Below are 25,328 nucleotides of genomic sequence, written 5' to 3'. Positions count from 1 at the left end.
CATTGAGAGATCGGGTGAAAAGCGATGTGTATATATACAGACTTGGCATTTAATATGGAATATTTTTAGCCGCGTCGCAGACGCTGGTCATAGAGTGCCCTCTGCTGTTGTTGTTGTTCTTCTTCTTGTTCTTCTTCTGCTTCTTGTTCTTGCAGAGAAGACAAAACCTCAAAGCTCCACCCATTCTGGGAACCATAGCTCCACCCATTCTGGAAGAGGCTTCATATAAACAAATATCCACCATTTTATTAACTCGCATAGCTTTGAGGCCTGTTTTGTAGGCCCGTGGTGTCTTCCTCTCTCACACAGTTTTATTTCAAATCAAATTCGATATATCATTTCATTTTTCACAGTCGCTAACATAGTTTTAGACTCGGTTGAAAAAAAACGGGAAGAAAATCCGATGAAAGTTGCCCTTTATAGAACGAAATGAATTCTCAGTCATACACCGCCCGAAATAACAGATGGGAAAATGCCGAGATATATTAAAAATTCGTCCATTTGATGACAATCGTCACGATGAAATATTTAATTTATACGTCGTCACAATAATGTGGAGAGAGGAGCATAGCTTCATTCACGTGTCGCCACACACGGGAAATTGCCGAGATATATATTTTTTAAATCGCGGCATGGTCAGTCATACACCGCCTGAAATAACAGACGGGAAAATGCCGAGATATATTAAAAATTCGTCGCCACACACGGGAAATTGCCGAGATATATTTTCACTTTGCACAAAAATAACATCAAGTAATCGAATCAATAGGAATGTCCTGTGCCTATAACATCGACGTTATAGGCACAGCTGCATCTAGGCATTGTGTAACATCGACGCGGCTTTTGTTTTAATTAAAACTTTTTGTACTTGTTTTCCTTGTGTTGCTGTTTGTATTTTCTTCGATTTTTTTTTCCGTGTCCTACCTTCTTGTTTTTTTCTTGACTTGGGTTCACTTTCTGAACTCAGTATGTCAATCTGGTGAGTTTCCTTTACCCTTCGGTGATGTCTTTGTTGAAAGAACCATGTCACTGATTGTCTTTCGCAGCAAGAAGTCAATAACAGGCTTATATCACAGGTGGCGTGACAAAATGTACGGACAGGTACATTTGACGATTGGCTTCACAATCGGGTATATAAGGGTTGTTGCGTTCTGTATTAGTGGAAAACAACTGCTGCACGTCTACAAAAGTTATTGCCGCTTCCTCTGGAGATGGTCCGTCAACTTGACAATGCTGTTTGTCATGGAGTGGTGGCTTTACGAAATTCTGGCATGAAACAGCGTGCTATTGCTCGGCAGTATGGCATCACTCAAGGTCAGGTGTCAAAGATCCTGAAACGAAATGCTCAGAGGGGTGTCCCTACTCCAATACCGAGGCCAGGACGTCCACGCAGAACCACAAGGAGAGATGATCGCCAGCTGCACCAGTTAGTCTGCAATGGCCGTACCAAGGCAGCTAATCGGCTTAGGGCTGAGTGGCAGCAACTGACAAATGTGCCTGTATCCAGAAGGCTAGTCAACCAACGCCTGGTTCAAGCAGGCTATCGTGCCAGGCGTCCCCGGAGAAAGCCACGCCTGACCAGACAACACAGCCTGCGCCGATTGCAGTGGGCCAGAGAGCACTGTCAATGGCAGCCAGGACACTGGATCCACGTGACCTTCAGTGACGAGTCTAGATTTCTGGTCTATCGTCAAGATGGCTGCGTCTGAGTGCGCAGACAAGTGCATGAAGCCCACAACGAAGATTGTATAGTGCCAAGAGTCCAAGCTGGAGGTGGTGGCGTGACCGTTTGGGCTGCTTTTCATGCAGGGGGCAAAACTGACCTGGTTGTTCTGAATGGAAACCTGAACCAGTTCAAGTACAGGGTCATTCTGGAAGAAACATTGCTTCCATTTGCTCGTGCAGCCTTTCGAGGAAACTTTGTCTTCCAAGATGACAATGCACGGCCTCATCATGCTCGCCTGATCCAACACTTTCTTGCTGACCGTGGTGTGGAGCATATGGAGTGGCCTGCCATGTCCCCGGATATGAATCCGATAGAGAACTTGTGGGCAGAATTAACGCGTCAAATCGACAACTTGGACCAGCAGCCTACCTCTGTGCGTTAATTGCAGCAGACTATTGTCACTGCATGGCATGCAATTCCTGTCCAAACCTTGGCAAATCTCGTGAACAGCATGCCTCGACATGTACATGCTCTCCTGAATGCTCGTGGGGGTTACATGAAGTACTGAACTGTAATTTTACTGTCCGTAATCGCAGTCATAATTTAGCTTTTGTTTTTGTTGAAAAATTTTTTGGCTAATGTGCAAAATAAAGAGATACTTCTGGAAAACGTACAGAAGTTTAACACAGTACTGTCCGTGAATTGAGTTCGATATTCAGTTTACATCACTTTCAAGGATCAATTTATTTGCTTCAAAATGTCAAATGTGGTTTTTGTTTCTTTTAAAGGTCACATTAACACAATCTAGAATAATTTCAACACAATTCCAATGAACTTTTGGTTCTAAGTCATCTTGAAAAGTAAGTTCACCCCCACAAAAAAAATATTCCATATTAAATGCCAAGTCTGTATATATATATATATGTGTATATATATATATATATGATGTGTATATATACAGGATAACCCCCCTCGTAGGTAGTTGCACCACAACATGTAGCCTCACTTTAGTTCAGATCGTTCTTATTCAATGTTAAGCATAGTCTCCTTTCCGGTGTTCGTATGCGTTGAGCAGGCCAGTAAGTTTAGGCTTCGGTGCTCCTTGGGCTGAAATGCCCTGTGTTCTTTTGGGCTGGAATGCTACGTGCTAGGCCTGGAACAAGTCTGGCAGGCCCAAGGGAGGAGCTACAGGGGAGTGGCCGGTATGCGGCGAGCAGCCAATCGGAGCTCAAGGGGATTGGCTAACAACAGCAGCCAGAGGAGGGGCTTGGAACATTCAGGTAAGACTCTGGGGCGGGGCTATAAAACCCTGCCCCGGGCCCCCCGCAGGAGTGAGTCGGAGCTGAGGTTGAGAGAGTGAAGTCAGTCTGAGCTGAGAGCGAGTCGGAGCTGAGGTTGAGAGAGTGAAGTCAGTCAGAGAGAGAGAGAGAGTGAGCGAGTCTCCGAGTGCCCCAGTGATCCAGTCAGTGTGAGAGTCAGAGTTTCTGTCCAAGAGGTCTGTGACCGAGCGCTCTCTGCCCCCAGCTCTCTCTGTGAACGAACTCTCCCTGTGCCCTGCGCTCTGCGGCTGTTAATTGCGCTTGCAAGGACTATCCCTCCCGGGGCCACAGACGCACGATCTCCCTGCCTGAGCTCCCTGCACATGTGCCGTGAACACTTCGAGGGCCACGCCCGGCGAGCTGTCCGGAGCGAACGGCGCCAGGACGCATTTGGAGCGCGTACTTTTCCTTCCTCCTTTTTCCCGTGTGAGTGAGTGGGCCCTTGTCCGGGGATTAAGTAAGATTGACTATGTATCTGCTCTGTGTCTCTTCTCTTTACCCTGATCACTGTATAATTGTAAATAAACCTGTGTTCTTCCTTCCATTTGACCGTGCACGTCATTTCACACCATTGGCCTAGCATCACATGAATAAAACCGCTCAAATCGGGTTCAATAAGAATTAACAGCACGAGTTACGTGACACGCAAACCGCTCGGCGTATCCGACTAGCGTGGCTTGTGCGAGGTCCAGCACCCATCTTCGTGGCAGCGTCTGTACGTGGGGATTCGACCCGATACCCTTCCGCACGCTCGCGACGGAGGTGGCGGCTGGAATTGCTCTGCAATCTGCCCCACGAGTATAAAGTGGGTCGCGGCTTCGTGGACTCGAAGGCCCGAGGGGGAAAAGGGTTTAACCCCCCTCTGTACGTCAACGGGCTCGAGAGATCCGCAACAATATATATATAAACTAGTATAAAGCCCGTCAAAAATGATGGGTTGAAACAGTTTTTGATGGCACACCTCATGAACATGCCAAAGTCTGAAGTCTGGGCCTAGTGCCAGGTGTGCTTATATCTTCTTTATTTATTAGACAACATGAAGACGAAAATGAACACTTGTTTTACTCTGCGCGCATTGCACATCAAGTGCAGCAAATTTCACCTCCCTACACAGTGCAGTTATTGTGATAAAAAAAAACAAGAGAAAAATGACCACAGTGTGGTCACCAGCTGCGACGTGTAGAATCATGAGGATATCCATTGCAATATGCGCTACCAAATTCGACCAGTCATTAAATTATACGCATGCACTAGCGTCTTTTTGTCTTTCAGTTCTGGTCTTGTCCTTTGTTTTGCGACGCAACATGCTTCATCAACTGATTACATATAATGTACACGTGAATGTTATTTCTGTTAATGTTAATGTAAATTCGTTAATGTTATTTATTAATGTTAATTCTGGGTGGCAGCGGGATCATTTGAAACGGGCTTGGTCGGTAGGGGAAGTCCGAGTGTATGCGCATGTGCTATTCAAAAAAGGCACCCCAACAACAAGAACAACGCGGTCCTCTCATAGAGCTGCTCGTCGCAGCTAAAAAATGCTTCCGTACACCGAACTTGAGGCTCGGTTTGCAAGTCACCGTCGACAATTCCAATGTAAGAGGCATAATTACTCTTCTTTTGGGTCTTTGGAATCCTTGGGGTCTTTTGTGTCCTCTGGGTCATTTGGGTCCTTGGGGTCTTTTGGGTCATTTGAGTCTTTTGGGTCGTCTAGGTCTTTTGAGTCATTTGAGTATATTTGGTCTTCAATCTGGATATTTGGGGGTATTAAGGGTCTTTGGGGTATTTTGGGTATTAGGGGGTAATTTGAGTCTTTTGATCCACTGGGTCCTCAGGGTCTTTTCGGTCTTTTGGATTGTTTGGGTCTTTCACATCTTTAAGGTATTTTGGATCTTTGGGGTATTTTAGGTCTTCTGGGTCTTTTCAAAATTTTTGTTCTTCGTGGTTTTTTGGGTCTTTGGGATATTTTGGGTCTTGGGGTCTTGTAGGTCTTTGGGGTCTTTTTGGTTTTCTGGGTCTTTTCTATCCTTTCAGTAACCCAGATCTTTTGAGTCTTCAGGCTCTTTTCGGCCTTTGAAGTTATTTGGGTGCTTTGGGTCTTCATCGTCTTTTTGGTCTTCAGGGTCTTTTCGATCTTTTCAGTCTTTGGGTTATTTTGAGTCTTTAGGGGTATTTTAAGTCTTTGTAGTCTTTTGGGTCTTTAACAGTCTTCAGGGTCGTTTGGGTAGTCAGGGTCTTTTCGGTCTTTTGGATCTTTAAAGTCTCGTGGTCTTTTGGGAATTTTAGGTCTTCCGGGTCTTTTGGGTTTTGTGGTCTTTGGGGGACTTTTGGGTTTTCAAGGTCTTTTCAGTCTTTTAAGTCCTCTGTGTCTGTGGGGTCTTCAGGGTATTTAAGGGTCTTGGGGTATTTTGGGTCTTTTTGGGATATTTTGGGTCTTTGTGGTATTTTGGGTCTTTAATGGTCTTCAGGGTCTTTAATGGTCTTCAGGGTATTTTGGGTCTTTAATGGTCTTCAGGGTATTTTGGGTCTTCAGGTTTTTTTTGGTCTTCCGGGCCTTCGGGGCCCATTGGGTCTTCAGGGTCTTTTTGGTATTTTGGTTATTTTGGGTCTTTGGGGTATTTTGGGTCTTCAGAGTCCTTGGAGGTCTTCAGTGTCTTTTGGGTCCTCTGGGTCCTCTGGGTTGTTTGGGTCTTTTGAATCCTCAGGGTATTTTGGATCCTCAGAGTCTTTTTGGTCTACAGGGTATTTTGGGTCTACAGAGTATTTTGGGTGTTTGGGGTCCATTGGGTCTTCTGGGTCCTTTGGGTTGTTATTGTCGTTTAGGCCTTTTAACCGGTGGACACACAGTCATATTTAAAGAATGCCCATTTAAACCCCCCCCCCCCCCCCCCCCACTAAATCCCTCCTAAAGCATTACTTAAAGCCTTTAAAACCTACCCATACACACACATACACATACACAGACACACACATACACAAACACACATTGTGTTTTATATGGTAGATAGTTTTTAAAAAGTTGTGGACGAATTATGACTAAACTTAGTGGATGAGCTGGTTCGGTGACAAGAATAAGCCGATTCTATTTTGGTTCAGGTCCAGATTCGACCTATCAGTGGGATAGAAACCATAAACTGTTCAGCCTGGCAGAAGTATGCACTCTACCGAGTGCCGTTCTAGTTGAGGGATGCTTCTGTAAAAACTTGTGATGAAGTAACAATCTGTACAGGGCAGCTCTCAACTTGTTGGCACTCCGATTCATCTCACAAATGGATATGGAATAAATTCATGAATGACTTGACTTTGGGAAAATCTGCATTAAGCCAAATAACTCAAAGTTGCAAAAATATAGTATAATTACCTCCGCCACTGAAAGGGAGAGGGAGGGTGGGGATTTTGCAAGGATCGTGCTCTGCATGACGTCTTCTTGTTACTTGCAAAATCGAAGATTTTTCAAGAATATTGGTCGGTTGTGTTTGTGGTTCTGTTTGTCTGTCTGTCTGTTTGTTTGTTTGTCACCGGCCTGCAGGTCACAATTTTCAACCGATCTTCACAAAACTTCACCAAATGGTAGGGTTGGTCAAAAGCAAGAAGCCTATTGTTTTGGGGGTAAATAGGTCAAAAGGTCAACATAGGCCACAGGTCACCAACTTTGCTAAATTTCTAAAATCCTCAATTTTCATCCGATTGACTTGAAATTTGAAGAGGACTTGCACATCTGGTCACTGAATTCAACCACCAAGTATTTTTGAGGTCCACATAGCCAAATGGTCAACATAGGCCAAATTTCTAAAATCCTCAATTTTCATCCAATTGACTTGACATTTGAAGAGGACTTGCATATCTGGTCACTGAATTCAACCACCAAGTAGTCTTGAGGTCAACATAGGCCAAAAGATCAACATAGGCCAAATTTCTAAAATCCTCAATTTTCATCCAATTGACTTGAAATTTGAAGAGGACTTGCATATCTGGTCACTGAATTCAACCACAAATTATATTTTAGGTGAACATAGGCCAAAAGGTCAACATAGGCCAAATTTCTAAAATCCTCCATTTTCATCCAATTGACTTGAAATTTGAAGAGGACTTGCATATGTGGTTACTGAATTCAACCACTATGTATACTTGAGGTCAACATAGGCCAAAAGGTCAACATAGGCCAAATTTCTAAAATCACCAATTTTCATTTGATTGACTTGAACTTCTAAGAGGATTTTTATATATGGTCACTGAATTCAACTACCATCTATTTTTGAGGTCAACATAGGCCAAAAGGTCAACATAGGCCAAATTTTTAATATCCTCAATTTTCATCCGATTGACTTGAAAATTGAACAGCATTTGCACATTGAGTCACTAAATATGGAAACTAACTATTTTTGAGGTCAAAAGGTCAAAGGTCAACTCAAGGTCAACCTTCCAAAATCATTTTTTCATCTGAAAAATCGTCACTTTTCTTCCTATTGACCCGAGCTTTTTTTTTTTCTTTTTTTTTTGTATACTGAATCGAGGCTCGTGAAAGAGCTAAAAACGAAATATAACCGAATCTTTGAACAAGATTGTCAATTTTAGTCTTGATGAAATGGACAATTTGCTGTATCAATGGAATTTTTTTCTTGGGGGGGGGGGGATTTTGCAAATATCGTGCTCTGCCTGACATCTTCTTGTTTGTTTGTTTGTTTGTTTGTGAAGAGGATATCTCAAAAAATTGTGGACGAATTCCGACGAAATTTGGTGGAGATGTTGGGTATGTGACAAGGCCAAAATAATTCGATTTTGGTGAAGATCTGGATTTAGATCTGGCCTATCAGTGCAATACAAAATATAAATTGATCAGTCTGCGGAGGTACGCTCTCTACCAAGTGCCCTTCTAGTTTTCAGCATTTAAACGAAGGAGAAGCAATTCCAAGATGGTTAACCATAATTGTGTTCTTGCATGCAAATCATAATCACGAAAATATACGAAATACGGAAATATCCGTGGATGAAAGATGCTGAGTTCCTACAATTTCCTGGCAGGGAAGTCAGCCTGGTACATCTAGCTCTCACGTAAATACAGGTGCCACAAATTGTATTTTTCACACCCTGAAGATGTCCTTTGTTCGATGAGTTGGTGACCATAACTTTGTTGGAAATGACGCATAGCATCGTCTTTCCAAATGCAGATATCTTTTAAATAAATCACCAACCCTGCTATTCACAGGGTTGAATCAAACACCTATATGTTCACATAAATATATACCCCCCTATATAAAATATATACCCTATATGTTCACAGGAGGCACTCATTTAAAGTTCAAAGTCAATTCACTGACAGCAATCGCTTGTGGAGCACGTGCCCATCCACAGTCCTTTGGATCCACATCGTCGGGAGTCCCCTGTCAGCAAGCTGAGAAAGTTCTAGAAATATTTTATTGTGCAGAGGCACAACCCTTTCTTTCAGGGACGTTTCCAGGTATTTTTGACTTGTTTTAGAAGCTTTGTAAGCCATTTTAGCTAACAATCCTTGTCTCACATGCACAGAAACGATGGCCGCTATTACCCGGGTTTTCTGCACATGCGCACTCGGCCGAACGAGCAGAATACCCGCCCTATGGGCGATGTTTTTCCAAGCGTGCAACATATTCTTCGGACACATCCCTTCATTTAGGTGTTGAATCGGCAACAGATCGCTGCCTCGATCGTTCCCGAAAATAAAAATAACCAGGGTTATGTACATCAAGCAAAAACAAGAGTACTACCTATGTGCTTATATAATACGTTGTGGTTATACAGCTCGGATGGATTCCAATTGCACCCGACCATCGATTTTGGTGAAGTATTCAAATGCACCCGACCATCGATATCGGAGTATACAATATACAAAATAAGAAAAGATGGGAGAAATTTATTGTTTCTCAAAACTTGATGGAATAAAACAAAACTTGCAAGCGCACAACTTCAGAGTGCCCTCACTAATCCCTAAAAGTTTCAGCTGCCTCGGTAAAATTATCTCAAGGGAGTAGATGAAACACAACATACTTTCCCTCTATTATATTATGTAGAAACTAGCAAAGGTACCCAGCGTTGTCAGGTAATGCAGAGTCGCTTCGTAGCAGGGATATGAAGAGAGAGGGAGAGACATGAGGGGAGGATGAAGAGTGGGGAGGAGGGGAGGGTGAGGGATGCACGTGGGGTGGGGAGAGGGATGGAGGAGATTGAGAGAGGAGTGGGGTGTGACAGAGAGGGGAGGGGGAGGGGTTGAGGAGAGAGAGGGATGGAGGAGAGAGAGAGGAGTGGGGTGTGACAGAGAGGGGAGGGGGAGGGGTTGAGGAGAGAGAGGGAGGGAGGAGAGAGAGAGGAGTGGGGTGTGACAGAGAGGGGAGGGGGAGGGGTTGAGGAGAGAGAGGGGTGGAGGAGAGAGAGAGGGGTGGGAGAGGTAGGGATGGGTGGGGAATATATAGAGATGGGGTGGGGGTGAGACAGATATGGGGAGAGAGAGAGAAGGGTTGGGGTGTCTAGCCTGGGCACCATTATAGCATATAGTACCATACCTTTCGACCATCGTACTTGTCCCGTTTTTCTTCATCCTGTATTTTATTTTTGCCTTTCTAACTTCTGGGATGTCCCCATGGAGAATCGAGCCGCCATATCATCATGGTCATGGAAGCCAAGTGGCTTAAGCACTCAAGCAAGAACTCCGAAGAAAAGGTTGAATAATTTTGCCACCAGGGCGACGCAAAAATGCAAGGAATAATAAAACGATTGTTTCTTTTGATGTTCTTGATAATATATTTTTGTTAATCTCATCTGTATTTTGACAATTATCTAACATAGGGCCTTTTGTTTGTGTTCAACTTGCCGAAACAAAGCGATCTTTATAACCGGGTATTCAGCAATGTGGATCGTGCATGAAGGGTAAATATATGCATTGACTAAAACATGTTAACCACTCAATGGCTTAAGGTTAGACTAGAGCAAATGGTACGTGCTGTTTGCTTGCTTGATGCTCAGCATTTAAAAAGGATAGAGCATGGATGGAGAGATGTTGCCATAGGTTGGCAATTATAGTGCAGGTTGGCAAACAACCATAGGTTGGCAATTATAGTGCAGGCTTTGATGGTCCGAAAGATGTCCTCCTGTGTTGAAGGACTACTTTAATTTATTTTAATACTAATTTAATTTTATTTAATACTAATTTAATACTAATTTATTTATTTTAATTTAATTTAATTTTAATACTAATTGTAGCGTTAATTATAATACTTTAAATATACATTGCAACATTTTAATAAATATACATTATACACTGCAACACTTTAATAAATATACACTGCAACACTTTAATAAATATACACTGCAACACTTTAATAAATATACATTATACACTGCAACACTTTAATAAATATACACTGCAACACTTTAATAAATATACACTGCAACACTTTAATAAATATACACTGCAACACTTTAACAAATGTACATTATACACTGCAACACTTTAATAAATATACACTGCAACACTTTAATAAATATACATTATACACTGCAACACTTTAATAAATATACACTGCAACACTTTAATAAATATACACTGCAACACTTTAATAAATATACATTATACACTGCAACACTTTAATAAATATACACTGCAACACTTTAATAAATATACATTGCAACACTTTAATAAATATACATTATACACTGCAACACTTTAATAAATATACACTGCAACACTTTAATAAATATACACTGCAACACTTACTGTAAACATCTGTAAGCGATAAATATTTTGACTTCCTACCACTATATATCACTCATAAACGACAACAATCCACAGACACTTCTCGAATCATATCACCATAAAACCTAGAAACACCCTTGAACGATCGTGCCCATGCAAGATGACGTGAATCGACGTGCCATTGTCTTTGGTCACGTGACCCTCCGTCAGGGGGTGCAAAGTTCGAACGGCCAACTTTTGTTTACAGACATTTACGGACAGTTTTGCGATTTTTCTTTGAATCCTGGCTTTGATATGCAAGTGGGCAACATTTTTAAAAAGCAAAAAATAAAAATGATACAGGTGGCAGCATCCATCTCTGCTCATTTGGAGAAAATAGGAACTGGTTATCTAACTGGAACAAGTTTTATTGTGTAAAAAGATCCATATTCTCACTTTTTTCCTGCCACAAGGACCATCAGGAAATCCACCATTTATTTCTCATCAGCTTCCTGTAGGCCCTGGAGCTCTTGTACTTCACTATGAGCTATAACAAGTCTTGTCTACAGGGCCAAGTCTTTCCTCTGCTATCCTCAGTTCATAACAGTGTACAGTCACATGAAAAACTAAGTACACCCCATGTAAAGTTTTGACTTTTTCAACACATTACAACATACAGCTATTTGATCTTCATTTCAACAAAATTGATAGATAAAGGTGATATAATATAACAAATATCATGAAACATTTACATTTTGTAGTCCATTGTATAATTTAAATAAACATAAATGCAAATTTCGCATGTGGAAAAAGTAAGTACACCCTTGGCTCTAATAGGTGGTATTGCCCCCTTTGGCAGAAACAACCTCAAGTAGGCGTTTCTTATAACTGTCTACCTGTCTCTGACATTGACTGGGAGAAAATTTTGCCCACTCCTCTATGCAGAATTCTTTCGGCTGTGCGATGTTTGAGGGGTTTCTTGCATGCACAGCTCGTTTCAAATCCCCCCACAATATCTCGATGGGATTTAGATCCGGGCTTTGACTTGGCCATTCCAGAACCCTCCATTTCTTTCTTTTCAGCCATTCCTTGGTGGATTTACTGGTATGTTTAGGGTCATTGTCATGTTGCAAGGTCCACCTTCGGTTGAGCTTCAACTCTCCGACAGATGGCCTCACATTATCCTCAAGCACCCTCTGGTACAATGAAGAATTCATAGTGGATTATATGATGGTGAGCTGCCCAGGTCCTGAAGCAGCAAAGCTGCCCCAAACCATAATATTTCCACCACCATGCTTTACAGTTGGTATCAAGTTCTTGTGGTCAAATGCTGTCTTTGGTTTTCGCCAAACATGTCTTCTGGTACTGTGGCCAAATAGCTCTACCTTTGACTCATCTGTCCAGAGCACATTGTTCCAGAAGTGCTGGTCTTTGCCTCGGTGTTCATTGGCAAACTTTAGTCTTGCCCTGATGTTCTTTCTGGACAGCATAGGTTTCCTCCTGGCACACCTCCCATGTAGATAAAATTCGTGCAGCCTCTTTCTAATGGTAGACTCGTGCACTTTGACATCAACAGTGGCAAGAGCTACCTGTAGGTCCCGTGATGACATGCTGGGGTTCTTAGAGACTTCTTTCAGCATCTTGCGGTCTGCTCTCAGGTTGAACTTGCATGGGCGGCCTGGCCTGAACAAGTTGGCAGTTGTTTGGAATCTTCTCCACTTGTCGATGATCTTCCGGACAGTCGAATGATTGATTTCAAATTGTTTGGAGATCTTTTTAAATCCCTTCCCAGACTCGTAGGCATCTATAACCCTCTTTCTGAAGGCCTCAGAGAGCTCTTTTGATCTAGGCACGGTGACGCCGCACACTTCAACAACAAAGAGCAAACCAAACTAAATGTTTGAGGTTTAAATAAGACAGGTTCCTCCAAGATCCTCTCTAACGATGTTCTAATCATTTGCACCTGAGCTGGTGCACCTGATTCTAATTTTAGGTATTTGAAGTAGTGATAAATGTCGGGGTGTACTTACTTTTTCCACATGCGAAATTTGCATTTATGTTTATTTAAATTATACAATGGACTACAAAATGTAAATGTTTCATGATATTTGTTATATTATATCACCTTTATCTGTCAATATTGTTGAAATGAAGATCAAATAGCTGTATGTTGAAATGTGTTGAAAAAGTCAAAACTTTACATGGGGTGTACTTACTTTTTCACGTGACTGTACAAAGCATTTATCTGAAGTCTCATGGAATATGTTGCCCACTGTGGATTGGAGCTGCTGCTTCCCATCTAACAGCCTTTGAGGCCCTGGAATTGAAGGTCCGCCATGTCATGTGTCAGGAAGTTGAGTCTTTGCATCCACTTCCTATTCACTGGAGACAAGTTGTGGCCTTGCAGATTTTTTTTGCTACCTCTATTCTGGTCTCGTTCCTCCATCTCACCTCTCCACCCAGTCTACATCTCATTAAAATATTAAATGGATGGTAGACAAACCAAAATGAGGGGATTATGGGGACCAAGAGGAATTGAGTTAGAAGAAAATTTGCAAACAACGGTGAATAACTTATATTCGTGTGAAATGGGATTTTAAAAAATCATGGTTTTCATGAGGGCAATATGCATCACACACAGTAATCGATCCGAGAGAAAAGAATCTCCCTTCAATTAGGTAGCCTATTGAAGTACAGGTATATGTCGAAACGCACACACCAGTGTATCTGTGTGCAGAACTTCACATGAGCAGGGTTGCAGTTCAACATTTGGATAATTCTCTACCTTTAAGTGTGTATAAGTGTGACTGTCACTGTTCCTAAGTTCTCGTCAAGTTCATTTCAGAACTGTTCCTGCTTTTCATTGTTTTTTTTGTTTCTTTAAATACATTCACAAAACTTTCAAAGAGCCAAACAGAAAGGAACCATGACATCATAATCTCTTCATCCTATCCCACAAATGTATCGCCCTCTGCGATGAATACAAACAGTGGGATAACCTTTGGGATACTCCAGGTCCAGGTATCTGTAATATTATTGTGAACTACTATTATACAGAGTCCCCTCCCAGCCTAACTACCACTCATCCTAACTCTTGACTAATTTCTGGATCCATCCCTGATTTTATGTCTTGAAATTTTAACACTGCTAGGCCTGGGCGATTATATAGACTACAGACACAGAAGAAGTCTCCTCTGCCCACTTCCCCAGGCATATGAATGTGCACACTGATGTTCATCCATCCTTGAGGCCTCTTGTTTATCAACACGTGCATGGTTGAGGAACCCGACAAGCAAGTCAGCATGATTGAAATCTCATTTTATCGGAGAGTCTCTAAACATTGCTCTCTATAATGGTGGATCTCAAAACAAACCCTTTAATACAAAGATGAGACGCTCACATATCAAAACAGCCATGCTGAGGGTGTGGCTGTGCTTCTGATGCATGCCCTCTGTATGTTAGGGCACAAATTTGGGATTTTGGGATTTGTTCTGCGTGCTTGCAATAATTCGAGTATTCTTCAGGAAGGACACCGTAGGATCTTAATAATGTCCACCAACTAATGCTGGCAGAAGAGAATCCAGTTTAACGTCAATCCGAAGGACGGCACTCACATTGAGAATCACCCTGCCTGTGAAATACCAGAATGGCAGGTTATAGCTGGGTTGGAATTCAAACCCAGGCTAGACAATTTGGAGGCGAGGGTGCATATCTCTCAGCCACCCTAAAAATTTGGTGAGACTGATGATGAACAAGAAGAAAAAGACAAAATGTCATCGCCCCCATGGTTTAAATAATTTTGCTGTACGGAGTTAAAGGCTGTCAGTCAGCCATCTTTGATTGGATTACAAAACAAAATGCTTTGCCTATGTATAGTCTCATGTGTTGTCTTTGTGTAAAGATTGATCAAAATCGGACCATGTATGCTCAGAAATGGTTCAGACACGTTTAAGTAACAAAATGGCCACCAGTCGACAATCTTGCATCTGATCCTGAAAGAAAATGAAGTATACAAATGTAAACCCTCATTTGTTATCTGTGCACCAAGTTGAACAGGATCGGTAAATGCATGTGGGGAGAAATGGTTGAGGACGTGTTCAACGTCAGATTTTTTACAACTCAAATGGCCGCCAGTCGGCCATCTTTGATCGCTTCGCCAAACAAAAAAGATGTGCATATGTATACCGTCATGTGTTGTATTAGTGCCAACTATGAACAAAATCGCTCCATACATCTCCGACAAATGGTTGCGGACGCACGGACGGACGAGACCCAATCTATAAGCTCCCGTTTCGGACTAAGTGCAACGGGGGCTAATAATTCCCGAATGCATAGGATAATATAGAACTACAAGTAGGCCTGCACAGCGTCACATTCACATAAAGTGAATAAAACACAACTATTAAGGTGGCACGGTGTTGCCAAAGCTGTTTGGGACATTGGTAAGCAAGAATGGGCCAACTCCTTTCAGTGGCCTTCTGGAACTCATTACCAATCCATGCAACACTGTCAATATAAGAAGTTGCCTTATCGGCCCAAAGCAAAAACATGTACTATCTGCAGAGTTACCTGATATCCCCAAGCACCGTCATCTCTATTTTTCAGTTCTTTGCATGAACGACTCTGCTTCATTCCCATGCTATTTATTTATGACACAGCACTGGATAAATCTCTTGATAAGCTGAGGAATGCATACTGCATTGACGAATATATGAAAGCTCATGAGAACTGCAGGAGACAGTTATGTTGACAAATATGGCACACACCATGGCAAGCAAATGGCATCGGTACCCACAAATTATTTACAATCCGTCAGACACCTGCAGGCTACTGACAGAGCCACAACGGTGGAAATATGTGCCCATTGGGCGAGGGATACAAATATACCTGTCACCGATGGCTCACGGTGCGAGGACAGTAACCGGGCACGTACAATAGGGTCCTTGTACTCCTCGGATGGCTGGGTGACAATTCTTAGCAAACTTTGTTATACTTACGAGCAAAAACAACGGAGTACACATGAATGGCTCTTTCATTGTAAGGCATACAGATTGTTATTCATTGTGGCTTTGGTAATGTTAGAACTTAGCTGTGCACCCTGCCAAATGGTTTTGAGAAAATTACCTTCCTTTGTGTCAGCCATGCTAAACGTGTTTAAGATATTTTCATTCCTCTTTAAAATAAAATTTTCCCATTGCTCTGCTGTGGAGGATCAGACCTCTTACCTGTAAGGTAGCCATGACATCATTGTTAAGTCCTCACTATTATAGAAAGGAGTTAGATACATCGTGGTACCTGATATCGTGGTACCGATATCAGGAAAGATACCTGATATCGTGGATTAAATGTTTAACCTCTAATAAAAACGTCATGATTTTGTACCTTTTGTGGACTATGTACAAGTTGTCCATAAAAAGAGTCATTGCGGGTAGAGCACTATTTCTTTTGCGTATCACTCAAGTGTGTGAGATCGCCCAAATTTGTCACAACTGCAGATCCATATCCAACTGGAGAGATTTTATTTTCAAAGAAAGGATGGCCACCACCTGGTCGGAGCAACAAAACCTTCACTCAGTCTCCAGAACAAATTCCCAGTGGTTGTTATTTATTTTACAATTTTATCATCTCCTTCCACTTTAAATGTGAAATGTTCTAAGTCGCATTACTCCAGCAGAAAGCTATACATCATGCTTTTCTTTATTGCAACGTTTAGAGATATTGAAATTCACATGGAAGGACACGGAAGGGTTTGTAGATCAGGGAAGACCAATTTAGACTTTAGAGTTTAGAGGATAGTTTAAGTTTCCTTCGGGCAGCTGAGATTGAAAGATTTTTAAATGTCGGATATAATATATCGACTTCATCAAAAGTGCTGGTTTGGAGACGTTAAAGTTAAAAAAAAAAAATTGTATATAAGAGGTCTTTCCCAGCAATGACAAAAACTGAGGAACATTTCTACAGTTTTCCAGGAGTAAATGTAGGGAGGACTGACAGAAATGGTCCAGACTCTGAAGTATATACGGTATATAGTATGCATGTATGTATCTATACTATAAGATAGCCATTTGTCTGTGTGTCTGTCTGTGTGTCGCCATTTTTCTCAGAGATGGCTGATATATGTATGTATGTATGTATATATATATATATATATATATATATATATATATATACTATATATTATATATATATATATATATATATATATATATACAATATACATATATATATATATATATATATACATATATATAATATATATATATAATATATACATATATATATTATATATAATATATATAATATGCGCATGGCTACAATATTGGGTACACTTTTTACACAGAGGAAATAAAAATGCCATTAATTTTAAAAAATGAACTGAATAGAAAGACACCTATGGTTTTATGTTGTAGCAAATAGTCTTGAGGACCTGCAAAAATCTGATTTTCACATTATATTATGCACTTAGATTTGGAATGGTTGAGTAAACAAGACAAAAAATGGCATATTTTCGAAATAAAATGCCACATTCTCACTATGTCAATTTTTATTTCATTGTCGTTAAATAAAAATATGCATCGATTATTAAAATTGTAATTAAATGGAATGTTTGATGTCTAGTATATCTCCTGGTGTTGTTTTTTTACATTATCTAAAATTCCTTGGAATGTGCAATGTGTGGCAAAATAAGGGATTCGTGCATAACGTTTGGTGTCCACCAAATTCACAATAATTGTGATGTCAGTTTCATTTTCAAATCACGAAGGACTCGTGAAATGAACTAGGTGTGTAGGTTAAGAAAAACCTCAAGAAGAATGCCCTTGATGCTTATTCAATCGATCAATCAGAAAGTTAATTTTTTTCACGATAATCTTGATTATGTGTAACACGGGTCCCATTTGTTGTGATAGCCAAAGCAGTCACTCGCTGGCAGACGACCACTCATTTACGGATGACGTCAGAACTTGTTTTCATGTCCGTGTCATCCGGTGCTGTGCGTTATGCACGAATCCAGCGTGCGAAGTGCACTCTCGTTTTCATTTTGGTGAAAACGAAGCATGTAGCAGGGTCTGATGCTTCAAACTCATATACTCCAATATATACAGACAGAATAATACAGCATACTTACTGTTTCCTGAAACTTTATTTTTCCACTTAGATGTAACACTTAGTGTACCCAGTATTGTAGCCATGCATATATATATACAGACTTGGCATTTAATATGGAATATTTTTTTGTGGGGGTGAACTTACTTTTCAAGACGTCTTAGAACCAAAAGTTCATTGGAATTATGTTGAAATTATTCTAGATTTTGCTAATGTGAACTTTAAAAGAAACAAAAACCACATTTGACATTTCGAAACAAATAAATTGATCCTTGAAAGTGATGTAAACTGATATCAAACTCAATTCATGGACAGTACTGTGTTAAAACTTCTGTACGTTTTCCAGAAGTATCTCTTTATCTCTAGATGATCCCATCCTCGTCGCCATGTAAAGTATCTCGACAAACTGCGATCAATTGTCGTACGCGTTTATTCACTCTGCCGATCCAGGCCCGATTCACAGCAGCGCCATCCGAGGTCTGGCGTAGGGATACAATTAGCCAAATTTTTTTTTAACAAAAACAAAAGTTAAACTACGACTGGGATTACGGACAGTAAAATTACAGTTCAGTACTTCATGTAACCCCCACGAGCATTCAGGAGAGCACGTACATGTTGAGGCATGCTGTTCACAGAGATGTGCCAAGGTTTGGACAGGAATCGCTTGCCATGCAGTGACATTAGCCTGCTGCAATTCACACACAGAGGTCGGCTGCTGGTCCAAGTGGTCGATTTGACGCGTTAATTATGCCCACAAGTTCTCTATCGGATTCATATCCGGGGACATGGCAGGCCACTCCATATGCTCTACACCATGGTCAGCAAGAAAGGGTTGGATCATGCGAGCACGATGAGGCCGTACATTGTCATTCTTGGAAGACAAAGTTTCCTCGAAAGGCTGCACGAGCAAATGGAAGCAATGTTTCTTCCAGAATGGCCCTGTACTTGAACTGGTTCAGGTTTCCATTCAGAACAACCAGGTCAGTTTTGCCCCCTGCATGAAAAGCAGCCCAAACGTCACCCCACCACCTCCACCTTGGACTCTTGGCACTATACAATCTTTGTTGTAGGCTTCATGCACTTGTCTGCGCACATCGGACGTGGCCATCTTGACGATAGACCAGAAATCTGGACTCGTCACTGAAGATCACGTGATTCCAGTGACCTGGCTGCCATTGACGGTGCTCTCTGGCCCACTGCAATCGGCGCTAGCGGTGTTGTCTGGTCAGGCGTGGCCTTTCTCAGGGGACGCCTGGCATGATAGCCTGCTTGAACCAGTCGTTGGTTGACTCGCCTTCTGGATACAGGCACATTTGTCAGTTGCTGCCACTCAGCCCTAAGCCGATTAGCTGACTTAGTATGGCCATTGCGGACTAACCGGTGCAGCTGGCGATCATCCCTCCTTGTGGTTTTGCAGGGACGTCCTGGCCTCGGTATTGGAGTAGGGACACCCCTCTGAGCATTTCGTTTCAGGATCTTTGACACCTGACCTTGAGTGATGCCATACTGCCCGAGCAATAGCACGCTGTTTCCTGCCGTAATTTCGTAAAGCCACCACTCCATGACAAACAGCATTGTCGAATTGACGGACCATCTCCAGAGGAAGCGGCAATAACTTTTGGAGACGTGCAGCAGTTGTTTTCCACTAATACAGAACGCAACAACCCTTGTATACCCGACTGTGAAGCCAATCATCAAATGCACCTGTCCGTACATTTTGCCATGCCACCTGTGATATAATCCTGTTGTTGACTTCTTGCTGCGACAGACAATCAGTGACATGGTTCTTTTAACAAGTAAATCACCAAAGTGTAAAAGAAACTCACCAGATTGATATACTGAGTTAAGAAAGCAAACCCAAGTCAAGAAAAAAAAGAAAATTCCATATTAAATGCCAAGTCTGTATATATATATATTATATATATATATATATATATATATTATATATATATATATATATAATATATATATATATATATATATATATATATATATATATATATTATATATATATATATATATATACTAGTCGAAGTACCTGGCGTTGCTGGGGGAGGCAAGAGGGGGAGGGGAGAGGAAGGGAGTGAGCGGAGTGGAAAGGGGAAGGGGAGGTAAGGAGAGAGGGAATGGAAATATATACTACATATACATATTTGGGGGGGGGGGGGAGAAGGAGTTGGCTTTCACAGGCCCCTCCGTTTTGGGAGGGGGGGTGGGGGGGGGGGGTGGAGGGGGAGAAGGGAAAGAGGAAAAATTTACCCAAAAAAAATTGTGAAGAGTGCTTTAACCTCAGTGTTGCCCAGGTAAAGAAGGAAATTGTTACACCCTCTGCCACCATCACCAGGTGGAGCTACACGGTACACATTTACATAGAGAATCATACTCACCTGGCCCCCCCACATCCCTGCATGATGCCGCGGCCACATAGGCTATGTTACCTCCCCCTCTCCACACACAAATTCGTATTTGTACCCCGAGTAAAGTATATAAGCGTTTATAGCTGGAGTACCCAGCGTTGCTCAAGCGAAAAAGAAACATTAACATCTATCTATAATTCCAGTAATCTCTGTTTGTACGTTTGTCTGTGACCGCTGTTTCTCGACAACCACGGGTCCGATATACTTTAAACTTGCCAGGTATATTGCTGGGGACCCGAGGATGTGCCTTTTCAAGGTTTCATATTAATCGGACAATTACTTACCGAGCTATGTCCAAAAAACGATTCAACCAATCAGAGAGCAGCGAGCTATCACGTGTGCCGAACGTGGCGATCAGACTCTGCCTCGGACGGCACATTTGACAGCGTATTCATTTATTTCACGTTGGAAAACTATGTTGCCGTTAAACTATGTTTTAAAAACGAATTCAAACTGCGATTAAATTAAAACGATTCATCGTAACTGCGATTTGCGAACTTCCGGACAGTGAAGACTGTCCGGCAGCACGCTTTCCGGCAGCCAATCACAGAACGCTTTGTTGCGTAGGCGTGGCCGATGTGAGAGCGAGCGGAGCTGAGCGCGTTACGAGCTGACCGCCATTACGGTTCGTAATTCGATTTCTTATGCGCATTATTTCTCCCAATTCAGTCAGAGCGAAGGGCGGAAGCGAAGAGCGTTGTTTTTTTTGTTTACGGGCGTACGGGCGGGGTAGAGCGTACGGGTAGCGTTTTTTTTTTTTTTTTGGCAAGGAACGGGCACCCACGTACGGGCAATGCCCTAGTATGTAAAATGGGGGCAAATATAATGGAAAAGCAATTACATCCAAATCAGAATCCATCACAAAGGTAAAATCATAATTTTACCTTTTCGTAGAATATATGCTGCTGAATGTTCCATTTATCACGTTTCTGAGTTAAGTCTGATGACGTTCAGGAAGAAGACTTCCCACCAACTTCGACCATTTCTGGAATTGTTTGAATCTTATTTGTTTGATGTCATTAATCAAAAAGGCTTATGCACTCCAGAGCGATTTTTTTTAATCCCCCAGAAAATCGACCTTTTCCGTGTGGTAAATACTGTACTGCAAGAATAAATAATAGCCGGTGAAGCCAGTGTTGTGAATGAACGTGTACGTATTATGTTGAAAAGCCAGATTTTGCTGGATCCTTTGAGAATTTCGAAGCTTTGACGCACCAAATCGCTCCATGTCGGCCGCCATCTTGCGGATGCGGAAGTATGCATAAAAAATTGCAAAAAAGTTCAATAGGAGTTTGTTTCACCCGTCTTTGTTTGATTCACCATCTTATGCACCTCTAATTTGTAATTAAAATACTTTAAGACCAACCTCGTTCCCCGGGCCCGCACGGGCCCTGGTTATCTTCAACGAAAATCTTCACCAAACACCGGAACCAATGAGATTCGAGCATTTGAACAAATATTTCAAAAAAGCTTATTACCGCATGTCGGAGGCTGAAAACGGCATCAAATATTCTAAAATTGACGAAGAATTATTTTTTAGAAATCTCGTGGCCTTGGGGGTTATTTTTACACGGCCGGAAATATCCGAAGTTGAGACGGAATTCACCGAATTATTCAAGAAGTAAATTTTATAAATTTTAATCTCATCCAGAATGCAAATGGTGTCATTTTGAACTAGGTACGGTACCTACTACACCTACCTACTACCAACTACCTAACCTACTGATGCCATAGTGATGGGTAAAATAGTGGCAAGAGGCTTTGGCTTCGCTGGCTCATTGCGGCTTTGCAGTCGGGTACTAGTAAATACTGTAAATAATAATCAATAAATACTGTAAATAATAATAAATAAGAAATACTGTAAATACCGTAAATAATAATAATGAATACTACAAATACTGTACTGGTATTTTTACATTCTCCGTGTGGTAAATATTGTACTGGTGTCACCTTAGAAGTGGAATTAAATGCTTTTCGTTGAATATATGCAGGTGATTGTGCCGTTGATCACGTTTCTCAGGTAAGTTTGATGACGCTCACGAAGAAGAAGAAAACTTACCACCAACTTCAACCGCATCCAGAATTGTTTGATTGAATCTGATTTGTTTGATTATTTGTGTTCAAATGTCTGGTAATTGTTTTGTATTTATCGATGCATATGTGTACTTCTACATAACTGTCATTAATCTAAAAGGTTTTGGCACTATACAGCGATTTTTTTTTAATCCCCCAAACCATCGACCTTATTTTTCAAATATTTCCAAAAAATTGGTTTTGTCTAAAACACTCACTGACAAACCCCTGAAAGTTTGACGAAGATCCGTTTAGCCATCTCTGAGAAAAATGGCGACACACAGACAGACAAACGGCTCTCTTATAGTACATACTAGCAAAAGTACCCGGCGTTGCCGCTTCCTGACGGGAATATGATATACGCAATCTGGGTTCTTCATCCAGAGGGAATTTTAAAAACAGATCGCAAGTACACTGGAGCAGTGCGACACACAGCGAGGCCTGGGTTCCCGCCAACGAACAAGAGGTTCCCGCCAACGAACGAGCAGTTCCCGCCAATGAACGAGCAGGTCCCGCCAACGAACGGGCGGTTCCCGCCAATGAACGAGCAGTTCCCGCCAACGAACGGGCAGTTCCCGCCAACGAGCCCTGACACGATTTTGACGACCCCTGACGAGACCCCACCAGCCGATTTGAGTTGAGTCCCTTACATAAATTACACATTTGTTTTCCAGTTATTTTGTGCCATTGTCTGTATATGAGTCTGATTGTGGGAGCGTTCCAAATTAGGAATTTAGTTAATCGTGCATTTTCTTTGTTTGCTGGCATTTATTTTCATTAAACCTGTTAATTTTGTACATGTTAAACCTGGGTTGTTTGAGTTGATTTATTGCAGGGTAGAAGGTGTCGGGTGGAAGCCGTTCAGGTCAGGCTCTGATTTCCCCTCTCCCTCTTGCTCCCCCACACGTATTATCCGCCATTTGATTGAACGCCTTGGAGGAACAGCTCATTTGGTCATCCGTGCTATCCTACGGTGTTCACCACACAAGGTATTCACGCGACAATTGGTGTCAAGGAGTGGGATACGAACTTTCTGACACAGCGACAACTGGTGTCAGGAGTGTGGGATTCAAACCTCGGACACTCAGTGTTTGAGGGTTGCGAGTTCGACACCGACTGAGGGCAAATTGCACTCAGCCATGTAATTCAAAACACCTCACCACCACATATTTCAAAACACCTCACCACCATGTAATTCAAAACACCTTACCACCAGGTAATTCAAAACACCTCACCACCACATAATTCAAAACACCTCACTACCATGTAATTCAAAACGCCTCACCACCACATAATTCAAAGCACCTCACCACCACGTGATTCAAAACACCTCACCACCACGTGATTCAAAACGCCTCACCACCACGTGATTCAAAACACCTCATCACCACGTGATTCAAAATGCCTCACCAACAATGTTATTAAAAACACTTCACAACCACGGAAACAAATGTTTGAGGGAGTAGTTCAGTGACAACAGTCACTGCCCACATACGTAGATATAAAGATAGATGACTGTACCTGAGTTGCTGTTTTGTCATGGTTTACACCAATCATAATACAAACAATTATTTTGCACAATGTATTTGTAATATACGTAATATTACATTTTATAAACAATTGAAGTTGAAGATTGAAGTTAAAAAAAAAACTAAAAAATGAATTTTTTTTTTTTTTCAAACATTTTCAAAACAAGTACCCTGAGGACATTCCCAAGGAAAGATAGGTGCATACCAGAGGTTTGGTACGATTTCACAAAAGTTTGAGGGAGTATTTCAGTGACAAGACAAGACAAGACAACATAACACAGACACTGCACAGATATATATATATATATATACATACATATATATCGTATATTACATTTGATGTATATGCACTCCTGAACTGCTGGACAGAGCGAGTTGAAGACTGGGGTTTTTACTCGGGGTGTGCACGGGAAGCTTTTCGTGGTAAAACAAAAACAAAAAAAACGAAATTTAATAGCCCATGGGGTTCAGGGTGAGGGGAGCACCCCAATTCTCGCTATGTAAATATGTGTGGCATAGCGCTGCTGCTGGTGTTGGCGGTGTTACAATTTATACAAAAATATGCCAATTATGGGGGAAATTAACCAATCAGTAAGGACGGCCTATTCACTAGTACAGATAATAATTCATGGATTAGACATTGCCAATACATATCATAAAGCATGCCAAGACTCGAAACACCAGCAGCTACAACTTCAGGCTAAACAAGTTGCATGCAAGGTTGAACCTTTGCTTCACCAGCTACAGGCTTCGTGCACTGAACCCATGGAACGGATTACTATAATTTGCAGTTAATGTCAAATTATTTAATCTAATGGTGAAATTATCACTTTATGGAAAACATGAAACCACTAAGTTCCAATTTTATTTCTAGCACACACAGCATGTGCATATAATGTTATATGTCTGTGGTTAACAGGAGTGGTATTGAGAAGCATGCGGTGCTCAATATAACCTCGGATTTAAGGTACATTCAAGGTAAATGCGGCCACGATCGTTCTGGTGTAACCACAAATGGTCACCAAAGACCATCGAGTGGAGGACACTGTCTTGCACAAGGCCACCATTTTGTTGCGCAGCAGAATCTGCATTATTTTGTTAATAACTGCAATATAGGTTTTTGAAAGTTATACGTTAAATTTTTTTTAACAACTTTCTTTTCGAAGAAACGTAAAAACCAAACTGTGCGAGATCACTTTCTGCATGACACATCTTGAGTGTATGGGTCCATTGTTGTGCTCTAGATAAAACATAGACCATCGGAGTCCCTGTGTGCTGATTGCTTTACCTGCGCCGTGCGAGTGTGTTGTTGTCGAACACGGGCCACGTCGCATGCGTCTTGACATGTATTCCCAGGGGGCGTATGTTGATAGGTGTTGATGGATTACTGTAGAAAACACTGCAGGTAACAAGTTATCTCTGTCAATAATCTCCACGGGCCCTCCCTAAAGCTCCGTGCTGACACTCACATCGGTGGTGGTGACTGTGGCGTGAGGCCACGGACAAGTTGAGGTG

Source organism: Myxine glutinosa, chromosome 1, assembly GCF_964187855.1.
Source record: "Myxine glutinosa chromosome 1, kmMyxGlut1.1, whole genome shotgun sequence".
Lineage (NCBI taxonomy): Eukaryota > Metazoa > Chordata > Myxini > Myxiniformes > Myxinidae > Myxine > Myxine glutinosa.
This window is presented reverse-complemented; position numbering follows the sequence as displayed.